Raw genomic sequence first — 10768 nt, 5'->3', positions numbered from 1 at the left:
GCTAAGTACTTTATGGAATGTGGTTCTAGGCCTGCAAGGATAGCATGAATGTTACAGGGTAGATCTTTAGAGAGAGAAAGCTATTCGTTCTGTAAGTTCTGTTACTCTAGAGAACCCTGACAAATACAGTAGGCCTCTCTGCCCACAACGTTGTGGCTGTAGCCTCCTGCCTCTATGCCTAGTGTCTAATTTCAAGCACCTCAAACAGAAAACTGTGCAGTTGCACAGCCCATTCATACAAAGGAGCTGATTCCATGATGTTCACAGATTTCCCAGAGCTAACTGCAGGTAAGCGAGTCATTTTAGATAAATTCTCATTTTGAAAATGCTTAGAGTTGGTAATGACTGTATCATAATTTTAAAGTGGAAGATTAATGACTTTACAGAGTTCTCAAAAGATACATGTCAAATAAATGAATTTATGAAAATAGAACCACCTAGCTGGTTTAGGGTTTTATTAAAGATACTTTAAAAATAACCAACAATAAGGTCATCTGAAAATATGTTCTAACTTGGGCAGTCATGGCTTCATACTGTTTGTGTAACCCTTAGGTTTGCCAACACATTTCATGTTGCCTCATCTTGTAAGATGAGCAGTCATCTTGTAAGAACAAATTCTTGACCAGTCTTGATGAGATCTTGAAACTCTGTTATCTTAAGACCATCAGGAACATCTTAGACTTATAACTAAGGTGAGTCAGAGTCCTGCTAGGTTTTATTACTGCAGTGAGCATGCCTGTCTGGGTCACTTGTGCTCTGATCTCTTTTTGATTATTTCAATTATTCTCCAAAATAATGTGCAAGGAAAAATTTTTAATGAAACAACCTCTGACAATCATACAAACTCCACCAAATCTATAAATATATATGTATTAGGGAGAATCAAATCAGCTGTTATCTCATTTGTCTCTTTTTATCATTTTGGCATTGCATAGTAAGCTCAACAAATAACACTTGTTAATATCGAGAATAAAATCCACTCATCTCAATAAACAAGTTGTCTTGTGCTGAGATACCCCTAGAGACTAGGCTGATTCAGCACAATGACCCTGTAGGTTTGCAACAATCCCATCATACGCCCGTTTTGAATGGCTTGGCATATGTTAATTCTTTAGCCAATTTCAGAAAACAAGGTCAAAATCCTTTCTCCTAAAGGTAAATGTTCTGACCTTTTTTCTCACTTCTCAGGTTCACCAGAGACCCTCTTCTCTGGGCCAGACCTGTGTTCCTCCTCAAGCACAACTTCCTGTGATGGTGATGAAGGCACAAAGTAAGCTTGAGGAAGAAAGGTTTTAGAGAAATTTAGTTGATCTAGGTTTTCTTGGTTGAAAGAGCCATCTCAAACCCCCGTCTGTTTAAGATTCCTCTCCTCAGAATGTTCTGTTCCAGAGAACCAAATATAGAAATAGGAGAAATTGCTTAGCTCTATTACAAAGAATTTTCCTCCCTTTCTTTTTCCTCACAAACCACTACATGAAAGGAGCCCCCCCCTTCCCCCTGCAGGGATGAGAGCACACCACTTCCCCTGACACTATTGAAGCCTATCAGCCCTCCACAGCAGTGGCTCCAGCAAGTCTTTCAGCCTGTGGTTCTGAGGCAGACAATGAGGGCCTGTGCTAGGGAAAGGAAGTTTCACTTGTAAATTATCACCAGCAATGGGGTCTGCTTTAAAGAATCTGCCTAATGGGGACTCTGTTTTCCTACGAATTACATAATTTTCTAATCATGAGGTTGTATGAAAGATCTGTGAGCCATAGCTTAGGAAGTCTGTACTTGAAAGCAGGGAATGGTCTGGTAGCTGTTGTTTTAAGGTTTGTCAGTGATGCTTATAAGAAAATATATTTATAGCCTTATGTACCAAATGAGCACTGTTATTTTAGTCAACATTTCTAATAAGGTCATATGACTACAAAATATGTTTTTCAAGTACTTTTCCGTTAAGAGATGTCTATCCCTAAAAATCTTATTATTGTATAGAAACAATTTTATGGAATGAAAAAGGAGTAACCCTGAAAAACTGAGCAAATATCTGTGGGTTTTGTGCAAGCTGCATATTCTAAGTGAATGCTTCAAACATTTTCTGTAAAGGGCTAGATCATAAATATATCAGGTTTTGCAGGCCATACCATCTCTTTACTACTTCTAAGTTTCATCTAGCATACAAGCCTCTTTACACAGTATGCAAATAAATGGTCATGGTGGACTGCCAATAATACTTCCTTTGTGAAAACAGGTGGTGGACTGCATTTGGCTTGCAAGCCCATGATTTCTCGATTTCTAAACCATGAATTGAAGGGAGTGGGAGAAAAACCCTTATTTGTTGCCAGACTGACTTTAAATAAAAACGAACTATTAGCCTGTCAATAGATGTAGTAACACTTTTGGCTATAGTCAATGGGAAAATGCCAGTCAAATAGTGAGTATATATCAACAGATGGAACTCAATTTATATAATTCATAAATGCTCATATTGCTATTCTTAGACAAATGTCAAAGGCATTAGCCAGGCCTTATTATATTTTTTTACCTCTTTCACATTTATTTTTAATTGTTAATTACAGATTATGTTTGCCGTGTAATACATATATGTATATTGCATGTATCTTATATATAATACATATATTAAATGTCATATACATACCTTACTGTCATTTATATATGTATACCTTAAAAATAATTTCTTTAATTTGTGATTAGCTCTTGATTTTAAATGGCTTTTAAATTACAAATTTTAAAAAATATTCCCTTTCTTAATTTGACTCTTCCCTAATGGATTTCCTGTGGACTTTATGCCACAGGTTGGAAGCCACCTCTCATTTTTATGAACTGGTGTTTTCTTCTAGTGTGTTTATGGTTATGTGTAGCCTTGCTATTCAAATGCAGATGAAAGTTGGTGAAATGGAAACCTGAGTAATAGAATGTCCACGGAACTACAGCTTCTGAGATGGAGAGAGGAATCAACAAAGGAGGATCACAGGAGAAAGCTTCCTTCCTCTGGAATGAGAGGGAAAAGCCAAGTGACCGGAAGATGAGTTGAAAACCCCCAAAGCTGCAGCAATGCAGACAACCACAGCTTTGGTAAAAAAGGGCGGTGCACCCGATGGAAAGGGACACAGCCAGGTGCGGGTGCGGCGTCCCACAAGAAACAAAGCTGCTTGCCGCAGTCTGAAGCACATGGTGCAAAGATGCTCAGTTACTAAGTCTGAGCGCACGGATTTTTGAAGGTGCCAATTCGCTGTCTCAAAAATTTTAGATGTTGCTAATTCCTTTCAAGTAAGTCAGATCAAAAACCAACTGAAATTTCTGGAGGTTTGTTTGCAACACGAACAAACACGTAAGTATACAATAAACTTCACATCTCCTATGTGTCTGCACCCTTAGTAGAAGTACATTTGTGGCCCTGTAATCAAAATCCCAACACAAATAGAAAATTAAATGAGTTCAAGAAAGTTGTCACTATGTGATCTTTTGATTTCTTTCTGTCAAATGGATGCTAAATTTCAATGAAGTCTGACTAAACTTTCAATCATTTTTGGTAGCATTTTTTGTTATTGTCTACAAAGTGTTAATGATATCTGAGGTATTGTCACAGTAAGAACATCATTTATATACTCTTTCACTATGTAAGTAGTGTATCCTTGTCGTAAAAATGTTCAAGGTACTTAAAAAGTGGAAAAAATAGAACAAATCGCTTAAAATATTCCTTAATATTTTGGTTGATAGTTTATTGTCTTTGTAGATTTATTTTGTACAAGGCTAGGTAGCTCATGACTGCCTTAACTTAAAGCTCAATTTAGACTCTTAACTATTCTACAAAAAAAGGATTAATTTAAGAGCCCTAACTACCGGCTTGGTGAGTACTTTCCTTCTTACTTAATTATGTCTTCATGGGAATTTCTTATCTATTTTTCTGTTGTTATGAGAATCAAAAATTGCCCAGAAGTTGCCTCATTGAAAAAGTCCTTGGCCCAGCCTGTTTGAGATTGTTAACTGTCTGCACATTCAAGTTCATGACCTTTGGGCAGCTGAACATGGCTGCCCACTTGTATAATCAGCTAGTTGTCAAGAGCTTTAGGCGAATTCTTCCCAACGGTCCTGTCGCTCTCCAGAAATGATGTCCCTCTTTGTGGTTAACTGTGCTCTTTGATATGTCAGCACCATTCAAAGCGCTGGTCATGACTTCTGCATTCCCCACACATTTCTGCTCTCTTTGTCAGAACGCACCCAGGCTTCTGTCTGTTTTCTCTAACAGGCTTAAAAGAAATCTGCCGCTCACTTTCCCCAAGTTGTGTCCCAGTATATCTGGGACAGGTCTTATTCTCAACTCTGCAAGTTATGGGAAAAACAGGGTTATTTTTGCCGATAGGATCTCAGACCAGCATTTTTTCCTTAAAGTGTTCTTGGAGCCTCTCTGTTGTATTCCACAGCTTCACTCCAAACTTGCTTGTGAAGAGCGGCGCCTTTTGCCTTCTGCAGGCCTTCTTCGAGTTAAATGATGCAAATAGACACAGACAGAAACACCTCTGCTCGGGGCAAGATGATCGTATGAGTTCCAGAGCTTTTTCTGAACATTCAAAAATTTCCCTTCCTATAGAAACATTACAGTTAAAGTATGGAAGAAATGTTTCTGGTATTTCCCGACCACCATTCTTCTGCACGTAAGTAGGAATTTATGTAGTTTGGGGTTGTATTGCATCAGAATGCTTGATTTTCAAAACTGCTGTCTGAGTTGCTGAATTGAGATTCATAAAATATTGTTAAATGAATTTTGGCTTGGGATTAGCATGGAAGTTCCAGCAACTTAACTAAACATATTCCTGCCATTTTGTAAGATGTACTTTTTTTTAAAACTGTGTTCTCAGCATTGATGATCATAAAATAAATATGAATCAACTCAATAAAACATTGAAGACACTCTGTGTCCTGCAGTATCAAAGATACTGCAGTTCTGCCAAGATTTAATTCTTTATGTAAAAAATAAACCCAGCACATTCATCTTATTAGTATGGAATTTTTCTTTCATCTTGAACAAATGGTAAATTATATGTATAGCAAAACTATTTTAAGATAAATTTATGTTTTGATTATCAGTAAATGTTTGATTTGCATATCCATTTTATATTCCTTATATATCCCAAATTGCATAGAAATTTCCCAGACAAAAAGGTTTGAAAATGTAGCAAAGTTTAAGAAGCCCTGCACAGTTCTATAAAGGTCCAAGTCACCTTTGGGAAAACGTGACTCAGGCTTAGAAGAGCGATCAAAGGACAGCAGAAATCCTCAAAGGGAGATGTCAGTTAAATGCAGGGTTTATTTCAGAGAAAATATCTTGAAATTGTCACAGTTCCCACAGGGAGAAGAAATCAATGACTTTGGAGGGACAAGCTTCCAAGATACCAGAGGTGCTGAGGATATGGATTCCCCAACACTTGGTGCCATGTTTGCACTACATGTAGCTATAGCAGCTAGACAGCGGCAAACAAATACTAGCGAAAGTGACAGTCATTTTGGATGTTGACACCTGCAGGAAGAAAGATAGATAGATAGATAGATAGATAGATAGATAGATAGATAGATAGAAAGATAGACAGATAGATATAAATAGATAGATAAATCTATCTCTTGAGAGAGAGAAAGAGAGAGAGAGAGATAGTGCAAAAATACAGATAGCCCACTAAGCAGCCAGGAAAGGCTGTCTAAGAAAAGGGCCAGCATGACAAGCCTATAGACTCTAAGTGCTATTTATGAAGAGGAAAAAAAGGTCTGGACTTAGCGCCTGTAAGTCACTGTGGGTCAAGCTAAATGAAATGGAGGCCCTCTGCTAAAAAAAAGGACTGTGGAGGATGATGAGATGATGCAGCAATTAAGAGCATTAGGTATTCTTTCAGAAGACTGGGATTGGATTCCCAGTACGCACAAGCGGGTTCACAGCAGTCTGTAACTCTATGTCCAAGAAATTTTTTAATTAAAATTTTTTAATATTAGTTACAGTTTATTAACTTTGTATCCCACTCCCTCATTTCCACCCAATCGAACCCTCTCTCCCTCATCTTCCCCCTACCCCTTTCCAAGTCCACTGATAGGGGAGGACCTCCTCCACGTCCATATGACCCTGTTTTATCATGTATCTTTAGGCCTGGCTGCAAAGTCCTCCTCTGTGGCCTAGCAAGGCTGTTCCTCCCTCAGGTAGGGTGGGGGGAGGTCAAAGAGCTAGCCATTGAGTTCATGTCAGAAATAGTTCCTGTTCCCCTTACTAGGGTACCCACTTGGATACTGAGCTGCCATGGGCTACATCCGAGCAGGGATTCTAGGTTATCTCCATGCATGGTCCTTGGTTGGAGGAACAGTCTCATAAAAGCCCCCTGGGCCCAGATATATCTAATGCCATCACCTGTCCTTTGGGGGCACTGTAGGCACATGGGACACAGACATGCATGCAGGCAAAGCACCTGTGTGCATAAAAAAAAAAAAACTCTTTTAAAATGATCACGAATGAAAAGACAGAGCATGAACTGAGAGGAGGACTCAAGCCAGCACCCATCTCAGCTCTGACAGGTGACTTTGGGAGTGTTTCTCATGCTTTATCTTGTTCCTCAGGAAGAGGGAAGTCATACAAATATCTGCTTCAGGAAAATTCTGAAGTTGAGTGTTTATAGTGATTGCATTTCTTTGCAAGTCTGTTATTTTACTATTTAAAATATGAATTAGAGAAATGAATCAGAATAATCATTCCTGTCTCAAACATTGCATTCCTTTTTATTAAAATGCTATTTACTGTACCCTCAGCTGTGGCTCCAGTGAGCCAACGCAGATTTCTTTTACAAAAATTAACCATTCTCTTCCCTCTTAGAGATCTCCTATCGCAATGACTCCCTTTATAACAGCTTTTCAACTTCTCCAATTATGACAGAGTTCTTTGAAGTTATTTTTAACAAAAGTGAAATTTGGGGCAAACACTTTGGTCATTTATTTTACCTGTTGGTCTTATGTAGATGATTATTTAATTGAATCTAAAAATGATAATAATACATCATAAAACCTGAGACACTCGAAACTGAACTATGCATTGGTGTAAGGCCCCAGCGGTGAGTTGCTCTGCAACCTGAGATGTTACCTAATGAGGGAAAATGTGAAGCAGACAGCAAATGTTTTATGATATTCACCATTCTCCTTTCCACACAAGAGGAACATCCTAGCCACCTCCCAGCAGGTTGTTTTAACGTGTTGGTATAATATACTGGGAGTTGCCTTTTACGTGTCAAACAACTCAACTTTCAGTTTGCATCAGAAACACCTCTTAAAACTCTATTTGTCATAATTTTCTTTGATTTTTTTTTTCTTGGCATATTTTAGTTCTCACCAACACTTCAGATTCCTCTGATAAACAAAGGGCTTGTACGTGTTCTTGCAGCAGACAGATGGGTGTGTTCTCCGAGTATCTTTTTAGCATGAAGAAAATGTTCCTTTTCACAGCATCTGGGTAAAATGTGGAGTTCTGTCACAGCTCTGAAACACAGGCAGAAGTAATCGTTTTTGCCACATGAGGTGACTCTGCAGGTAATCCTTTTCTTTCTTTCTTTCTTTCTTTCTTTCTTTCTTTCTTTCTTTCTTTCTTTCGTTTTTTCTTTCTTCTATTTTTTTTTTCATTTCAAGCTTTGAGATCATGAAGCAGGAGTTCACAAAAGCCAGTATACAAAGCAGTATTTGGATATTTCTTTTCATCAGTCATTTTTATGGATGCTCTCCAATCACACTGCCCAGATGGCCACTTTACAAGTCTGTGGCAGCAAAAGCAACCCCATTGCAAATGTAAGGAAAAAGCTAAAAGAATAGACTTTAAATGTATATATAAATAAAAATGTTTTATTCATCTTTACTTATGACTTCACTGCTCGAATCCCACCCAAATGAATTATGACATTTGGTTGGCAAACATATGGTAACATTCTCAATGACACAGACATATGGTTAAATCATTCAGTGAATAATGCTACCATTTCCACAGGATAATTCATTTTAATCAACAGAAAGACGTTACATGATTCTCTTTTTATTCTGCCAAGTCACTGTACAGAAGGAGGAAAATCAACTTATTCTACAGAGACAATGACTGTGAGAGAATCTGACATTTTGCTAAAAGATTATTTATGTCCCATTTGTGCCATTCTTTCCTTTTCACCTAATGGCCAGACATCAATGCCCACATGTACAATAATTCATGTATTTTGCAGGTTTCCAAAGTAAATATTTTATTTCTTGGCAAACCTTTATAGAAAACCATATGTGCCATGGAGTCCTGAGGCTTCTCTCTCTCCCTCTCTCTCTTTCTGTCCCTTTTTCTTAGTACTTAATATAAATTGAATTCCTCATTCATGAATCTTTCATCTTTTGTGTGTATGTGTGTGCTAGGGATTAAACCCAGAACCTTAACAGATCAAACCATATGCTCTACCACTGAGCTATACCCCCTAACCCAGATGTTTGGGCCAAGCAGAAATGCAGTGACAAACTGTCTTCAAATAACCTGCAAGGGTTTGTCCCTGAGCCACAGAGCCAGGAGTTGACTGAAGAGACAATTATAGTCCAGATATTACTGCCAGCTACGTTGTATAGTCCACAAGGTAGGAATGGTTTTAAAATTTTGTATAAGTTAAAATAGATGAGGAATATTTAAGGATGATGTAAAAATTATTAGACATTTAAAGTTTAAATTATTAGACATTTAAAGTTTACTAACATAAGTATTAACATCTAGTGGCTTAAATTACTTCTTTTTAAAAAACAAATTTGTTTATTTCATGTATATGAGTGCTCTATCTGCATATACACCTGCATGCCAGAAGAGGGCATCAAATCATGTTATAGATGGTTGTGAGCCACCATGTGGTTGCCAGGAATTGAACTCAGGACCTTTGCAAGAACATCCAGTGTTCTTAACTGCTGAGCCATCTCTGCAGTCCATTAAATTATTTCTTAATAAGACTCTATTTGTAGTTCCTGTGGGGCTAGGACTCAGGATCTCCCTGTCTCACCTCCCCAGTTCTGAAATGACAGGTATGTATGGCCATCTGTGGCTGTTCTTAGGATAGAAGAGTTAGATCGAATCATTTCAAAAAGGATTTGCCCACATATGGTCAATGTGACTCTCCATAGGAAAGACGTAGTTCCTTGTGATATATAGTTTCAATTGTCACCTTCCTGCAGTCTATAACCACCTGGGAAGCAAGTCTCAGTGAAGGACTGTGTAGATCACGTTAGCCTGTGAACATGTCTGTGAGGCACTGTCTCGGTTGCTCTAATTGAGGTGGGGCAGCCTTCCCATTATGAATGCTACCTTCTTCTGTGTTTGGGTTCAGTGTAGAGAGGAGACTGATTGCATTCATTTCTCTCTGCTCTTAACTGTGGATACACTGTGACTATTTCAAGTTACCGCCACCATCACTTTCCTGTAATGATGAGCCTAAATCATGAGTTAAAGTAAGCCCTTTCTCCCTTACGAGCTTTTTGTTAGCTTATTTTGTCACAGCAACAGACATGAGGCTATCTAGGACACCCATAATGGAGGCTTTTTCGCACATCTACTTTGTATGATCAGAACTCATGAAATCCATACTTTTTACTTACTTAATTGGCAACTTACATTTATGTCAGATCTCTAAGGACCTGGTTAAACTAAGAAAAGATTAATAAATGTTTTCTGAATAAGTATAGAATAAGTAAATTGATTATAATTTCAGATTAAAACTTCTTAATTATATATCCATCTTTATAGTTATGGAAAATGAGAGAAGCCCATTTCTTCTTTACCTTTTTTTTATTTTATTATTATTTTTTTTTATCAGTTACATTTTATTAACTGTATCCCAGCCGTGTCCCGATCCCTCATTCCCTCCCAGTCCCTCCCTCCTTCCCTCATCTCCACCATACCCCTTTCCAAGTCCACTGATGGGGGGGACCTCCTCCCCATTCATCTGATCCTGTTTTATCAGGTATCTTCAGGACTGGCTGCAAAGCCCTCCTCTGTGGCCTAACAGGACTGCTCCTCCCTTCGGGGGTGGGGAGACCAAAGAGCCAGTCATTGAGTTCCTGTTAGAAATAGTCCTTGTTCCCCTCACTTTGGGAAACCAATTGGTTACTGAGCTACCACAGGCTACATCTGAGTGGAGGTTCTAGGTTATATCCATACATGGTCCTTGGTTGAATGTCAGTCTCAGAAAAGACCCTGTGCCCAGATATATTTGGTCCTTGTGGAGCTCCTATCCTTTCCCCATCAGACTAACTCCCCTTCTTTCTTATGATTCCCTGTACTCTGCCAAAGGTTTGGTCATGAGTCTTTGGAGAAGCCCATTTCTTATTAAAGCTCAATGCATTATAGCAGTAACAAGATTGCAAATCACACACACAGCACCCAGTCCTACACACACACACACACACACACACACACACACACAATGAGAGCAAAATGGAAGGGCTTGGTCTGACCTTCTCAGTCTAATGATATCAGGCCCATTCAGAAAAGGGCTCATTTCACTGTGGTTTCCCTTGTGAGTCAGAGGCAGGCATCCAGGGAGGAGGAAATAGACCTCAGGTTTCCTTCCCAATACCATGACTTCCCCTTTTGTCGAGCCATTCACTCCTTACACCTTCTTCTCTTTTGTTCACACATTTCTCCAATTTATTTAGAGGTAATTGACTTTGTATTACCATACTCACAAAATTTATTTATTTATTTATTTTATTTACTTACTTTGCCTGCTTACATCTCTGC

General features: G+C 38.5%; 1 pseudogene; it reads left to right on the top strand.

Moving 5' to 3' along the window:
- The first annotated feature begins 257 nt into the window (after window positions 1–257).
- LOC110560307 (serine/arginine-rich splicing factor 10-like) overlaps window positions 258–10768 on the top strand; it is a 36392-nt pseudogene continuing 25881 nt past the window's right edge.

Source organism: Meriones unguiculatus, chromosome 2 (assembly GCF_030254825.1).
Source record: "Meriones unguiculatus strain TT.TT164.6M chromosome 2, Bangor_MerUng_6.1, whole genome shotgun sequence".
Lineage (NCBI taxonomy): Eukaryota > Metazoa > Chordata > Mammalia > Rodentia > Muridae > Meriones > Meriones unguiculatus.
This window is presented reverse-complemented; position numbering and strand designations above follow the sequence as displayed.